Source organism: Mustela nivalis, assembly GCF_964662115.1.
Source record: "Mustela nivalis genome assembly, chromosome: 17".
Lineage (NCBI taxonomy): Eukaryota > Metazoa > Chordata > Mammalia > Carnivora > Mustelidae > Mustela > Mustela nivalis.
The window spans coordinates 35,636,156-35,651,160 of NC_139036.1; the positions used below are offsets into that span (position 1 = coordinate 35,636,156).

General features: G+C 39.2%; 1 long non-coding RNA gene across 1 annotated transcript in view; it reads right to left on the minus strand.

Moving 5' to 3' along the window:
* Window positions 1-220: 220 nt before the first annotated feature.
* The window catches only part of LOC309850553, an 86,530-nt gene continuing 71,745 nt past the window's right edge, over window positions 221-15,005 (minus strand). The window contains exons 5-6 of the long non-coding RNA XR_014304323.1: window positions 5,749-5,822; window positions 221-550 (exon numbers count right to left, since the gene is read on the minus strand). This is a non-coding gene — a long non-coding RNA (uncharacterized lncRNA). The remainder of the gene's footprint in view (window positions 551-5,748; window positions 5,823-15,005) is intronic.

The following is a 15,005-nucleotide window of genomic DNA, read 5'->3' on the forward strand; positions in this document are numbered from 1 at the left end:
AAAGAGTAACCGTGGGTATAAAATGTTCTAGGAAAAGTCCTAAGACAAAGAGAGGAGGGTATATATCAACTAGTTTCAAGTGTCTTTGCTGTTAATGGACATTATTGCACTCTTCGAAAAGCATTTTGGCTGATCCCAGCACCACTTTCAGATGTCTCTTTCTCCATTGGAAATTTTTTTCTTTACCAAAGGGGGAAAAAAAAAAGTTAAACCATCCAAACAAAATAAAAGCAGATTTATTCAGACTCCTCTTATAACCAGTTTTACTATAATACTTGCTGTGAAAATATAAATTTGTTCCAAGGTGATTGATATACAAAGGAATAATTTAAGTATACTGTAAATGTCACATTTGCTTATTTGTGGTTTTATCAGGAAGAAACATCAGTGAAGGCAGAAAACCACATGCAGTTGAACCCGGTCAAGGAGAAATACACACAGACACATAGATTTCAAAGATCTGCAGCGGCTTCAACTCGTGGCTAGAAGACTCAGCTCTCCACATCTGCTGTACAGCTTTCCCTCTAATTTCAGATAATCCTCCTTCCACCTGATAGGATGCAGTGAGAGAAAAAAGCATCATTTCTGTATTACTCCTCAAAGATGCATGAAATGAATAATTGAAAATATCGAACAAACCCAAATTAAGGGACATTCTCCAAAATAATTGACCTATAATCTTTGAAAGGAGAGAGTGAGAAGCTCTTCCAGACTGGAGACTAAAGAGACATGAGAACTGAATGAAATGCCTGATCCCAAGCAGGCTCCTTTTGCCATATAAAACATTATGGGGATACTTGAATAGGGAATGGAGATTGGTATAGTACTATGACAATGTCAGTGTCCTGATTTTAGTAGCTGGATAGAGTTTTTGTAGGTGAATGACCTTGTTTGTACAAAACATATGCCAAAGTATTTAATAATGATTGGATTAGGTTGATAACCTAGTCTGAATTTACTTAGGGAAAAATAAAGTTCTTTGTACTGTACTTCCATGTTTTCTGTATATTTATAGTTATTTAAAAAAATTTTTAAGATTTTTTTAAAAAATTAATTTATTTGACAGAGCGATCACAAGTAGGCAGAGAGGCAGGCAGAGAGAGAGAAAGAGGGAAGCAGGCTCCCTGCTGAGCAGAGAGCCCGATGCAGGGCTCAATCCCAAGACCCTGAGATCATGACCTGAGCTGAAGGCAGCGGCTTAACCCACTGAGCCACCCAGGCACCCCCTCCTTTTTTAAAAGATTTTTAAAAATTCATATTTAAAATTTTTTTTAAGTCAATAACTTTTTTAATACATAAAATAAAAAGATAGCAGCTTATGATATGTCACAAGCTGCTTGTAATTTTAGATGTCAACTTCACTAAGTCACAGTACCCAGATATTGGATCAAATATTATTCTAGATGTTTTTGTGAAGGTATTTTGTAGATGAGATGTTTAGATGAGATTACATTTAAGTAGGAAGACTGAGTAAAGCAGATTACCCCCCATAATGTGGATGAGGTTAGCTTCATTAGAGGCCTCCAGACTTGAGCTACAATTCTCTGGGCCAAATAGTGTGAGCCAGTTCCTTAAAATCAATCAATGTCTCCTGCTCGCTTCGGCAACACATATACTAAAATCAATCAATGTCTCTTTGTAGATACATAAATAGATAGATAATCCATGTCTACAATGTCAACAGAAAGATAGATAGATAGATGGTAGATAACCATAGAATATATGTGGAGATACATGGATATAGGAATATATATATCCATCCTACTGGTCCTATTTCTTTGGAGAACTCTAATATACTGTTCTTCTTTTCTCAGCTAGTGTTATTGTGTGAGAATTAAGGTTCTACATTGAATGAAACTTTCCATGTGAATTACATCGTTTAAAAAATATTGACTCAAGTTTTTAAAAAATACTGTGAGATCCAGAGAGAGAGGAGGAAGCAGGCCCCCTGCTGAGCAGAGAGCCTGATGCAGGGCTCGATCCCAGGACCCTGAGATCATGACTTGAGATGAAGGCAGAGGCTTTAACCCACTGAGCCACCCATGTGTCCCTTGTGAGATCCAAACCAGGCACATCTCTGTGCCGGATCCAGCCCTCGGGATGCCAGTTTGTAGCCTCTGCTCTGTGGACATAACAATGAGCTTTGCAGCCTTGGTGCCACCATAGTGAGAGGGCTGGAGAGAAAAGCCAGTTGGTCAATGCTCAAGCACTATACAATTGCTTCAACCTGAGCAGCAATTGGACATTTTCTAAATTAATTTTCTACATAAGGTTTCCTTGGGCAGAAGGGTTTCAATGCTAAATGTTTAAGAGGTTAAAAACTACTACTCTTAAGAACCAGCATCAGATCCTTTTAATATGGCAAAACATCACCACAGAGATGCTCTCAATCATTCTCTTTCTCAGCACCCAATCCACAAGCAACATTTTCATTCAGTCACCATGAAGTGACTGAACCTCCTTTCCCTGGGAAGACTGGAGTTTGTTTGTATGGATGCAGATCAAATGTGAAACAAAATCCGAGTATTTACTGGGAACCTCAAAAGTATAGTTCCTTCTCCACAGCTCCCTAATCCTGTGCCTCACAAGCTCCTGCTTGGATTCCTTCCATATTGCCATAGTGTATGGAGGGGCAATAAACAATACTCTAGACAATAAGGGCCCAAGAAGTCTACTTGGTTACAAAGGAGGCCTTGGAGTCATGATCTGAAGAAAGTGAGTATGACATAAACTTCTCCAAATCCTAAAGGGGACAGCTCTGGGACATCACATCAAGACAACACTCCAAAGATCAAGGCAGCATCACAAATTTAAGAGCCAAGCATCTTGATTCATGCATCTCATGAATGATTTGCTCATATGTGTCGGTTCCTCAGAAAACATGGTAAGAACATGGAATAGAGAATTTAGCAGTCAGTGGGAAGTTAAGCTGGATACTAGAACCCCAACCCAGTGTTTTAAATGGTATGGTGGGAAGCCCAATTCTAGAATAAAAGTAGAGATCTGCTCCAGAGAAAGGGTAGTATATGGATGTAGAGGGATGAAGATCCCATCTATAGGAGTGAACCAACCCAAGAGGTAGGGAGGGCTACAGCATGAGGACCAATACTGACTTATTCAGTCTTGGAGTCTGGGTCAGATTGGCAGAGGTAGACTCGGGTAAAACAAGGATATGGCAAGGCATGTGGGAGCCCACAGTTATGGCTCAGCCTTTACATCCAAGGATTGGGCGCGATGACTTTATCCAAGCCCCCAGCCAACAGCTCAGTCTGCAGCCACCAATGTAGGGTTGATTCTACTACTAAGCAGCAAATTTTAATAAAGCAACAAAAGGCAGAAAACAAACCAGGAGCTGAAAGTAGCTTCTGATGGCCACTCTTCGCTAGAGCACAGTTACACACCTTTCTTTGGAGTATATCTCATTTCCCTGGAAAAACGGTAAGCCTTTTAGACAAGGATAGATCTACCTTTTTACATCACATGTGCTTGTCACAGTGACACCCAATTTTTACTCCCTCCCAAGCGCTGTCATGAGCCCGTTATATTTTCCTACTTAAAGACACGTAATGGCTCTTATCAGGGCATAAAACCATCACAGTACACAAAAACTTTACAACCTCACTCCCATCCAGCTTCCCAAATTCCCCTTTTATCTCACATGCAAGCCATGCCAACCACTCAAAGTTCCTCATGTGCATCAAGCTAGAAATAGGTATTGAATTTTACTCTGAAAATGTATATCCAAGAAATAACTCCTTTCCTTGTTCTCTTTGAATCAAATGACAGCTGACGTTGCACCCATTTTACCCAGTTGAAGATAAATTCAAACTTAGTCATACTGGGGCTGTCTCTCCCCACCCTCCCCTAGGGCTCCTTAAAGTTTTATATTGAGCAAAATATTCGGAAGAGCTTCTCTGTGGTAACCATGCTCACTGGTGACATGCTTGCTGTCCAAGCCCAGGGGGTCTGCAGACCTCGGCTTCCCCTTCTCTCCCTTCCCCCCAACACCGCAGCTCTGCATCCCCACTTCTCCCATGTACCACCCACCAGCATTCCTCCCACTGGACAGACATCGCTTTCAGATAACACCTTTCAGCCCCCAAAGCAAAATGCTCCTGATTTATTTATTCATTTGTTTATTTGTTTGGCTGTCTTCTTAAAAATGGAAAGGAAGTGTTGTTGGAGTGGGGAACAGTAACAACAAACCCTACAAATCAATCCTTTAATAAACTATGCTTTTTTCGCTTCCAGTGTTCTCTCTACCGAGGCAAAACTGTCCTTTCTTCCTTCCAAAACCAGCTCAAATGTCATGTCTCCTCAGTGAAATCTTCCTCTTTTTTTCCCCCTACCAGAATTTATAGCTCCCTCTTCTGGTCTCCAACACGTTACACCAACCTTTTCTGTATCATTCATTCATTTGCACTGTGTTTTTCACTAATCACATGTCTGTCCTCTCTCACATATTGTGAATTTCTCAAGGGTAAGAAATACACACTATTTCTCACATAATGTTAGGAAGTGAATACTCAATAAATGCTATATGGGGTGAATGAATGGACTTAAAAATAAGTTTTTCCCTGGCGATTCACAGAGCTGTAACCCTGGGGCTAATAATACATTATATGTTAATTTAAAAAAGTAAAAAATAATGTTTTTCAATACTTATTTGATTGACTCAGTGTGTGTGTGTGTGTGTGTGTGTGTGTGTGTGTGTTTGGGGCAACCATAGACCACATCTAAGTAAATAAGTCCAAATCTCTTTTTCCTGCCCATCAGGGTTAGATGAAGACTGCTGTCTAAGAGACAGCCAAGGGACACCCTCCAGGACCAGTCCTAATCCAGCAGCAAGCTGCTTCCTCCAAAAAGGCAGAACTGAGTCCAGGTGGCAAAGACTTTCCCTTTCCTAGGGAAAACATTTTCTTTAATGCTTTCAACTAAGAGACTACCTTCAACTGGATTCCTCAAGTCAGGCCCTGAGATAAGGATTTGTGAGCAAGTGATTTTATTAAGTAAATTTGAGGAAAACTCTGTAAGAGAGTGGGGAAAGCAAAAAAAAAAAAAGGGGGGGGGCAAAGGGAAGAGGTCCAGCAATAGTGCAATTTCAAACGTGTTTCCAGCACTTACACAGGCTGACCAGCCCTGGAAATGGGGGTGGGGAGGAGACCAATTCTCAGGTACTTTTTGCTTTTTGTACCTGAGGCATGAGTGGGTCCAGTGGCTTGAAAGTGGCCTCCAAAGAAGGGCCACGGACTCAAGCCATTGAAGGAAACTCTCACTGAAGCCCAGAAAGGGGCTGGAAACACCAAAAGGGAGCTGATTTGGAACATGGGGAGTGTCCATTCAGACAGCACCACTGCCTCTCGGCAGCAGGGCTGAATTTTCTCACAGGGCCTCTGGGAGAGGGTATATGGAGGCAATTATTCCAAGTCAACAAACATCCTCAGCTCACAACAGGCTTGTGCCAGTGTCATCCAAACATCATCATCAAATGTCCCAAAGTGACTTGTTCTCAGACCTCAGGATTTTGCACAAAGCTAGAATGGCATATTGCTTAACACATGCACTTGGGATTGGAGAGATGGAAATTAAATCCAGAAAAAATACCCTTCAATAGCTTAGTGTTTTCTGTTTACTCATACTTTAATAGGAATAATAATCTCTGTCATATAGAACTATCATAAGGATTAAATGCCGGTAACAATAACATCTATAAAATAGTAAAATATAGGTACTTAATTTATGACTTACCAATGTTGTTGTTTTCTTCCTTTTTTGTTCTGCGTTGTTCTCCAGTGCCCAGAGCTGTGACCAGCAGGCTCTTGCTAGACAAATGAGTCAATGAGCAAGTGAATGAATTTGTTATGTTACAACCACTCATTTATTCTCCTAATAATTAACATAAGTAAAGGATTATGGGAAATTCAAACTTTAATCAAACAGCCTACATCCTTGAGCCCACATCCTAGTCTAATCAAGATGATAAAATGGTAACAGCTATTACCTGTAAAACAATTAGGCATGCAGTCAGGTTAAAAAAGTGTTCAGTGTCTTAATAAAGTGTTATAGAGGCAGAGGAAGATAGGAGAGAACCATAGAGGCTGGGGATGAGAGATGGCTTAATAAAGCGAGGGGCATGTTAGCTGAGATTTGAGGAAGGTGTTGCACTGCCTCCAATATTTGACAATATTTGAATTGCTTCTCTATACTAGCAGTGCAAAAATAGACACAACCCCAGCTCTCATGGAACTTACATTCCAAAGACAGGAACAATGACAAGCAGTTGTTAAAGCAATCAATAAGTAAGTATATAAGTGAACAGTGATGACTGCTATGAAGAAAAATAAAACAGGGAAAGGGAAATGGAGGAGAGGAGGTGTTTCTGACATGTCAACAGGACAAGGATAGAGCCAGTCTTACACATAACTGGGAGAAGAGCATTTCAACCAGAAAAGAGCAACAGTGAAGACCCTGGGGTTTGGAGATGGACAAAGACACTGGCAGGGGGTGGGGGAGGGGCGCTGGTAAGAGATGAGGTCAGAGAAGTTATGGGGAGATCATGAGCTTGAAGCAATGGAGAAAGGATATTTTCAGGCAAAAGGTCACCTGGATAAAGTACAGGGCATGACCTGGAACACTAAGCTAATAACTGATTCCCCGAAGGGCAACTGGCCCATCTCAGGCCACGTTAAATCTCTTACACAGATAAAGGCTTACCTAGGAGGGTCTGTATTCTCTTTGCTCATTGCAGAGCCCTGACCAGCTGCTCCCTCCTAAATCTTTCCTGACACCCTGTGTCTTCAAGAAGACTAATATCCTTGGCCTGGTGAGCTAAGTAGATGGGGGTTGTTGAAAAGAGAAAGGTTCTGCTGAGGGAGCTTCATGGACAGTGTTGCCTTGGACTTCACCATCTTAATGCTACATAAGATCTGCATTTTCAGAGAAAGAGAGTTGGCAGAGAGCACAGTGGCCCAAGTTGTGTTTGGTGATGTGGTTATTTATCATCCTTTAGCTCTCATCTGTTGACAAGTGTGACAGCTAAATGGTAGTTTTGACGGGGTCCCTGTGATGCTGAGGAATGACTTAAAAGCAATGAGGGGACCATGGGCTTGGTTATTAGGTTAGACTTATTGCCAGCATATGGTATTCAGAGGTACCTGAGTCCCTTTATGACAGCTGGAAGAATTCTGTGGCAGGATGGCCTGGACTTTATTGGTACAAATGAATGATACTAACCGTGCCAGGGGTTTCTGAATTATGGAGATGGATTGGCTGGCAAACAGGAGGTCTGCAATTACTTTCTGCACAGCCTTATTTTGGGAAATGTGGGTACAATTCCTCCAGATTTAGTTTCAGGGGAATATGTCCTCATGTTCATGAAAAGGAAGATCTGATGGAAGAAAAAAATGCACAACGTCTACCTTCTCTACATCTAATCCTGTTATCAAATCAGAGAGCCAGCAGTAAAATAAGGTTACAAAAAGTCTCTAGACATCTAGCCCCAGAATTTAGTAAAGGAAAAGTTATCTTTATCAGTACCAAGTTATTTTGGCATAGGGCTTTGCCATTTACAAAGTTTGTGTTGTGTGTTGTGTGTGTGTATGTATTTAAAATTATCTGTTGTTCACCTGATCATAAAAATTGAGCAATTCACATACATTGCTATTCTAGAGGTAGAAAACAAACAAACAAACAAACCAGCAAACAAAAACAAAACGCGGGGTCCAATAATGCTATGTGACATCCCAGAAGGTGAAGATTGACAAAACCAAATATTCTTTTCTTACTCTTTTGCATACAGTTTACCTGATGTGTTTTAATTCAATACTGAGCACAGAATATAATAGAATGTTCCAGTATTAGACTTCCATGCTTGTATGTACACATTGTTGAAAAAAATTAAAGAAAACACAAACAAATAGAATAACATCTATGTTCATGGGTTGGAAGAAATAATATTGTTAAAATGTGTTAGAAATCCACATTAGATTTCCAAAAAAATCCAAGATTTAATGCAATACCTATTAAAATTTCAGTGGCATTTTCTACAGAAATGGAAAAAAAAAAAACACTTAAACTTCATATGGAATCACATGACCTCAAATAGCCAAAGCAATCTTAGCAAGAACAAAGCTGGAGGCATCACGTTTCCTGACTTCAAAATATGTTATAAATCTATAGTATTAATCAAAATAGCATGTGTTGACATAAAAACAGGCTTATAGATCAATGGAACAGAAAAGCTATCCCAGAAATAAAACAAAAGTGTGAACAGAGAGCAATTAAAAACAATCACACAGGTATTGATAAAATGATTAAACGAATGGAAGAAAATTCTGAATCTAGACACAGACCCACTCAAATAAATTCACCTGATGGCAAAGATACCACTACAGATCACTGGGGGGAATAGTGGAATTTTTAATAAGTAGCAATAAAATGATTTTGATCCTCACCTTAATTTTTATTTTTCCAGCTTTATAGAGATATAATTAACACATAGCATTATATAAATTTAAAGTGCTCAATGTGATTATATGATAAATACATTGGGAATGATTACTATAATAAGGTAAATTAAGACACTCATCATCTCACATAGTTACTTTTTTTTTGCGAGAACTTTTAAGATTTACTCTTTTAGCAACTTTCAAGTTTATGAGACAGTGCTGTTATAGTATTTACCATGCTGACAGTACTGTTAGTTTATTATTTACCATGCTGTAAATTAAATCCTCAGGACATATTCAACTCATAACTGGAAGTTTGTACCCTTTGACCAACTCCACCTACATCCCCCACCTTTTCATCCTGGCAATCACCAATCAACTCTCTCATGAATTCATATATAAGTGAGATTACATATCATTTATAATTTCTGGCTATTTCACATAGCATAATACCCTAAAGTTATTGCAAATGGCAGGAGAGGGCCATGGGCTGTGTCCTCAAATTGAATAAGGGCACAAGCTGGGCTTTGTGATCCGGTAGACCTTTGGCTGTGCTAAGCCCTTGGGTGAGGTCGCTGGCTGGGCTTTCTGGTTGGGTGGGGCAACAGGCTATGTTCCCTTATTGGGCAGGGTCTGATGGGCTGCCTTCCTAGGGGAAACCACAGGCTCCATTGAGTAATCCGACAGGATTGTATGCTGGACTCTGCTGCTTGTTTTCAGTCCATGGCTGGGTGGTGACATGGGCTGGGCTCCATGGGTGCTCAGGGTCACTGTTCAGACTCTCTGGCTATGAGGAGCAGAGGCTGTTTCAACTGTTAGGCCAGGCTGCTGACTTGACTGCCTGCCTCAATGGGCTGGAGGATGTGGTCCACATTTAGCGGATGTCTGTGGCCATGTATCCTGGAAGGGTAACACCAGAGGTCATGCTCCATAGTTGGGCAAGCTACAGATTTGGTCCCCTGTCAAGGCAGGACCTTAGGATATACTCTATAGCTGATGATGACTGGCTAGGTTTCAGAATCAGGGTGATTTTCCAGCTGAGCTCCTGGCCAGATAGGGGCACTGGTTCTGCTCCAAAGATGGACAGAGGGCCTGGCTGGGGATCTGGGCTGTAAGCCCCATCCCCCTTCTCAGTCTCTATCTGATCCCCAGTTGAATCCACAGTTGATGTGAAGTGTCCCCCAAGGCTGGGGTTCTCATTTTCCCACCAGAAAAACTATCAATCAGGGGAGCCACCAAGGTGCTGCATGACCCAGCCTCAGGAGGGGCAACATGGTCAAATTGTAGCTGCAGTCTGACTTAGTCTCTGCTATCCACAGGGAGCTTCAGCCTCATCCCCTGGACTCTGGGATTTTCATAATGGGGTTTTGTCCATGGATAGCTACCATGTGTGTATTTTTTTTCTTTTTTAAAGATCTTATCTATTTATTTGTCAGACAGAGAGAGAGAAAGAGCACAATCAGGGGGAGCAGCAGACAGAGGGAGAAGCAGGCTCCCTGCTGAGCAGGGAGCTCGATGTGGAACTCTGATCCCAGGACCCTGGGATCATGACCTGAGCTGAAGGCAGATACTTAACCAACTGAGCCAGCCAGGCATCCCTTATGCAAACACCATACTATTTTGATTAGTACTATAACTTCATAACATAGTTTGAAATCAGTGATGTCTCCAACTTTACTCTGTGAAGAGGACTGACCATCCTATGTTGCCATCTTGATGATGTCACTCCCTTACCTTAATTTAAACCAAACTCAAAACATCTTTAAAAAAGAACAAAGTTAGAGAACACACAGTATCCAATGTCAAGTTTTAGTATAAAGCTACAGTAATCAAGACAAAGTAATTTTGGTGAAAGTGTACAAACATTAATTGAATAGAGAGTCCAGGAAAAAAACTACACAAATAAGATCAACTAATTTTTTGCAAAGGTTCAATTTATGGGCAAAGGATAATCTTTTCAACAAATGGTGTTGGGTCAATTGGATATCCACGTGCAAACAAAATTTAACCTTCAACTCATATCTCACATTTTAAGTATAAAAATTAACTAAAAATGGTCCATAAACCTAAATGCAAAACCTAATGCCTATAACACTTATAGAAGAAAACACAGGAGATAATTTTCACAACCTTGAGGTAGGCAAATCAAGTTTAGATTTGAAACCAAAGGCATGATCCAAAAAGAAAAAACATGAAGATAAATTGGAGCTTTTCAGAATTAGCAATTTGCCTGTGAAAAAGACACCATTAAAGATCCTATGCATAGGAACCCTAAAGAGTCCACCAAAAACTACTAGGAGTAATAAATGAATTCAGTAATTCACAGGATACAAAATTTATACACAAAATCAGTTGTATCTCTATACACTAATAATGAAGTAGCAGAAAGGGAAATTAACAATTCCATTTAAAATTGTATCAAAAAGAATAAAATACCTAGAAATAAACTTAACCAAGAATGTGAAAGCCTTGTACTATGGAAACTATAAAACACTGATAAAACATATAGCAGATGACAAAAACAAATGCAAAGATATCACCTGCTAATGGATTAGAAGAGTTAATATTGTTAAACTGTCCATACTACCCAAAGCATCCTACAGATTGAATGCAATTCCTATCAAAATACTAACAGCATTTTTTCACAGAATTAGAGTAATACTAAAATTTGTCTGGAACCACAAAGGACCCCAAAGAGCCAAAACAATCTTGAGAAAGAAGAACAACATTGGAGATTTCACAATCCCAGATTTCAAGATATACTACAAAGCTGTAGTAATCAAAAGACTATGGTACTGGCACAAATAGACACATTGATCAATGGAACACAATGGACAGCCCAGAAATAAACTCACACTTATATGGTCAATTAAATCTATGACAAAGGAGGCAAAAACATAAATTAGGAAAGACAGTTTCTTCAATAAATGGTTCTGGGAAAACTGGACAGCTACACACAGAAGAGTGAAATTGAATCACTTTCTTACACCATACATCAAAAATAAATGCAAAAATTTATTAAAGACCTAAATGTGAGCCCTAAAACCATAACAATCTTAGAGGAACATACAGGCAATAATTTCTTTAACATCAGCTATAATCACATTTTTCTAATATGTCTCCTGAGGCAAGAGATAAACTATGGGACTACATCAAAATAAAAAGTTCTTGCACAGCAAAGGTAACCATCAACAAAACAAAAAGACAACCTACTGAGTGGGAGAAGATAATTGTAAAGAATATATCTGATAAAGGGTTAGTATCCAAAATATATAAAGAACTGATAAAACTCCACAGCAAAAAGACAAATAATCCAGTTAAAAAAATAGAAAATGGAACTGAATAGGCATTTTCCTAAAGAAGACTCATGATGGCCAACAGAACATGAAAGGATGTTCAACATCTCTAATCATCAAGGAAATGCAAATCAAAATCAAAATGAGACTATCACCTTATACATGTTAGAATGGCTAACATCAAAAAGACAAGAAATAACAAGTGTGGGTGTGGATGTAGAGAAGAAGGAAAACTCAATGCACTTTGGATCACTACATTTGTATCTTTGGGGTAAATACCCAGTAGTGCGATTGCTGGGTTGTAGCATAGCTCTATATTCAACTTTCTGAGGAACCTTCATGCTGTTTTCCAGAGTGGCTGTACCAGCTTGCATTCCCACCAACAGTGTAGGAGGGTTCCTCTTTCTCTGCATCCTCGCCAACACCTGTCATTTCCTGACTTGGTAATTTTAGCCATTCTGACTGGTGTGAGGTGGTATCTCGTTATGGTTTTTATTTATATTTCCCTGATACCAAGTGATGTTGAGCACTTTCTCACGTGTCTGTTGGCCATCTAGATGTCTTCTTTACAGGAATGTCTGTTCATGTCCTCTGCCCATTTCTTGATTGTATTATTTGTTCTTTGGGTGTTGAGTTTGGTAAGGTCCTTGTAGATTATGGATACTAGCCCTTTATCTGATATGTTGTTTGCAATTATCTGAGAGAGAGAATCTTAAGCAGGATCCAACTCATCATGAAGTCCTATGTGGGGCTTGATCTCATGATTCTGAGCCAAAATCAGGAGTCAGACGCTTAACCAACCACCCAGGTGTCCCTAAAATTTTTTTTTTAATTACTCTATCAAAGCAAGGCTTAGGAGCAAGTGTAACTCTTATACACTCGGGTGGAAATGTAAAATTATATAGCCATTTAAAAACTATCTGGTAGCTTCTTATAAAGTTAGATACACCTATGATCAAGCCAAGCTTCTCCTAGGTATATTCCCAAAAGAAATAAAAGTTTATATTCACACAAAAAACTTACAGAAAGGTTTATGACACCTTCAGTTGTACAGCCAAAAATTTGGAACAGTCCCCATATCTTTCCATTGCTAGATGTATGACCAGACTGTGATACAGCCAGACATAGTGCCCTGTGTATCAAAAACAAAACGAAGAGACTATTGGTTTATATATCACAGGGGTAAACCTCAAGCACATTTTCCTAACTGACAGAATTCCAACCAAAAAATCTACATAGCGTATAATCCATTTACATGACAAATCAGTAAGAAAAAGAAAAACCCATCACAATCAAAGGAAAATTGGGTAAAGAACTCAAATTCATGAAAGGCTATCAGTGCCAACGAAGATATAAGTCCGTCAACTATATTTAGAAATGCATATAAAAAAGCAAGATGTTATCATTTGTATTTATCAGTTTGTAAAAATACTTTAAATGATTTAAAATATCCAATGTTCATTTTTTTAAATTGTGGAGAAGCTATGTACTTTTAGTGGGAGTATACAATGTTTCTGGAGGGCAGACTGATGATTTACATCGTTTTCTATTGCAAATCACTAGACCCAACATACCGCTGCTCACACACACAGATGCATGCATATATTAAGGAAATAATTACATGTGTTTGCAAAATACAAACACAAATATAATCAATATGATATTATCTATAATAGTAAAAAATTAGTAAAACATAAATATGTCTCAGTAAGAAACTGGTTATGTATCATTGTGCATAACAACAATGGACTTGTAGTCATTTCCAGGGCTAACACTTCATGGCTCCGAATTCCAGTAACTTGATTTACACTAACACTCAATTTCTAAGATGTTTCAGGATCTAGAGGGCACATATCACTGTGCTAAGTGCTCAGGTTATGAAGATGAATACGGTATAGACCCGAGTCTCAGGGAACTTATGGTTTAACAGAGGATCTAGCCTTGTAAATTACTAACTCCAACAAGCCAGAAGTTCATGTAATAAAAGTATTTATAAGTTCCAAAGGGAGTAGAGAAGAGGGACATTCAATTCCAACCCTAATGAAGACATACTTGCCAAAGAGTTAATACTTTCTGCATTTTCCACTATTAATTTACCTGATGTCCCATAGCAAGAAGTTTTTTTGGTCAGTAAAGGAGCATGGATGTGTCTGCCTAAGACCAGATCCTTTAGACTTTCATGGTACCACTTATGTTTAAGATCAGGGCTATCCACAGGGAAGAGATCATTCCTGGGGCTAAAATAGAGTAAACTATAGGATGAGTATCCTAGACTAGTTCAGAGCCTTTATAGAGGACAGTGAACAAAGTGGCTTCTCAGTAAGTGCCTGCTGGTGAAGCGGTTTTCCAAAATCTCCAGAAGAGGACTGTCATGAGGTATGCCAGGGGAAGCACCGAGGTTTTAACTGAGACCAGCAGGAATAGACTGTACTTGATAGATATACATGATACAGTGATACACCGACAGGTACTGAGCCTGAAAATTCTTAAACCCAATTCCCTTTTTCTTATTCTAAGCATTGCATCACATGGATATGAATTGGCTCTCTTAGAAATCTAAACTCCGGGGTGCCTGGGTGGCTCAGGGGTTAAGCCTCTGCCTTCGGCTCATGTCATGATCTCAGAGTCCTGGGATAGAGTCCCCCATCGGGCTCTGCTCAGCAGGGAACCTGCATCCCCCTCTCTCTCTCTGCCTGCCTCTCTGCCCACTTGTGATCTCTCTGTCAAATAAATAAATAAAATCTTAAAAAAAAAAAAATCTGAACTCCAACAGACTGTCCAGAGAAAGATGTAGTATGAATCAGACTAATCCTTCAGCAACTGCTATGCCCAAAGAGTTTTGAAAATCAGAAACTTCTTTGTTAATTTGGTATCACCTTCCCTAAAGAAAACAACTAAAAATTTAAAAGTAACAAAACTACTCCTTGCAATTAAGTTTGAAGATAAATGACTTGATCAGATTTTTAGAAAGGAGGAGGGAAGGGAAGAAGCAATTAATTATTTTTTTTCTCCCATAGAACAATGCATAGGTAATAGCTCATTGTGTGTACAGATTACAGACAAGCTGCAAAAATGCTGTGTAATTTTAACATGCTCCTAGCCTTTCCCAATCAATCTCATTGATGTTCTTTCCAAGTATAAAAAAATGGAAGCTTGGCTTTTTCAACTTAAAGAAAAAATGTAAGATCTCATTCTGTACCTCTTAGTTTCTTTGTTATGATGCTTTAATACCACCAGCATAATTGATTTTTTTCTTCTTCTC